The 1487-nt window shown below is 37.3% G+C and overlaps 1 long non-coding RNA gene across 1 annotated transcript; it reads left to right on the top strand.

Moving 5' to 3' along the window:
- The first annotated feature begins 285 nt into the window (after positions 1-285).
- On the top strand, positions 286-871 carry LOC121214614 (uncharacterized). Its single transcript, XR_005910195.1, has 2 exons — positions 286-318; positions 610-871. It is a non-coding gene; the product is annotated as an uncharacterized lncRNA (long non-coding RNA).
- The last annotated feature ends 616 nt before the right edge of the window (positions 872-1487 follow it).

The raw sequence follows: 1487 nt of genomic DNA, 5'->3' as shown, positions 1-1487 counted from the left end.
TCGAACCCAGAATCAGGGGAGACTTTAACTAATAAACTGTACTAATTGGCCCAACCAAAAATTCTAGAAATAAATCCACAGATGGATATATGAGTCTAATTTTGGGGAAAATTTACGGAATCAGTTTTTGAGTTTTTGAACTCGAGATATGATTTTTAAGGCGACAGTGACGCGGTTAGCCAGCTTGTCTGGAATTTTTTTTTATGGACTGTGAAAACAAAGTAATTAAGTCTGTTAGCACCTCGCGTTCGACTCCGGCAACGGTCTCGGGTACGGGGTGTTACAAAGATGGTCTCCGGCGATGGGCTTTCGAGACCGGTAAGTGTCCCTTTTCTTTCTTTTTCGTTTTGTTTTTTTAGTTTCAAAGAGTAGTAAAAAAACAGAAAATAGAAGAATATATAAAAAAATTATTAAGAACAGAGAAAGAAATTTGGAGTCAACCTTTTTAATTTTTTTGATCTGCTCCCTTTTTTTTTTGAATACAGATTTTGGTGGCTTTTATAGCCAAAAGATATTCCTAAAAATCTATTTCCTATTTTATTTTTATCATTTCTGTCCAATATTGCTACTGTTGCTGCTGTTGTTCCCCTTTCTTTGCTTTGCTTGTAGGTACTGGTGAAGTCAACGGGTATTGGAAGAATAAACCTAGCCTTTTTGGTGCAAAACTGGTCGTGCTTCGGGCGTTGAGTGCGCTGCCAATGCACGAGGAGACGTACGGCGCACTAAGGCTGCTGGTTGTGAGCTGAATTGGGCTAGGGTTTTGCCATCTTGGGCCTCTGTTGTGTTTTTATTTGGGCTACGGATTTTGTTTTAATTTTGTTTATTATTGTGTGTTTTGTGTTTAAGGTCAGGGTAGAATTGGGCCCGTACATTTTGCGTTTGGGAAATTCGAGGAACGTGCCCTAAGGTGCTGAGTTTCGATTTCTCGTTTAACCAAATTACCAAATATCCTCTTGAATTTCAATCCATGCTATTCGAGTTTTTTTAAGGATCATATTTTAAATTTCTTTAAAGTTTTCAGTTTTTCGACACTAAGACATTAGGTAATCAACTAGGTACCAATTTTGGGCGTATTGAGGGTGCTAATCCTTTTTCGTGCGTAACCGACTCCCGAACCCGTTTTTCTAAATTTCGTGGACCAAAATCGTTATTTTAATAAAATTAAATTGTTTATTAAAAACAACCACTTTTCAAGGTGATCCGATACACCTTATCAAAAAAGGATTGGTAGCGACTCCCGTTTTCGTTTTCGTTTTCAAAACCCAAGTCGACCCCGTTTTTCATAAAAAAATTGGTGTCAACAGCTTGGCGACTCCAGTGGGGACCTTTCCAAAATAAGTGAGTCGAGCCACGAGTTGATTACCTTTTGTCTTTTTGTTGAAAATTGAAAACTTGATTTAAGTATACGATCCTTTCATTTCATTTCATTCGTTTTATCATGATTCTCATCGTTGTAATTGTTGTGGTGATTTAAATTTCGGTATCTT

Source organism: Gossypium hirsutum, chromosome D02 (assembly GCF_007990345.1).
Source record: "Gossypium hirsutum isolate 1008001.06 chromosome D02, Gossypium_hirsutum_v2.1, whole genome shotgun sequence".
Taxonomy (NCBI): domain Eukaryota; kingdom Viridiplantae; phylum Streptophyta; class Magnoliopsida; order Malvales; family Malvaceae; genus Gossypium; species Gossypium hirsutum.
Note: the sequence above shows the minus strand (reverse complement) of the source record. Positions and strands in the feature narration are given on the sequence as shown.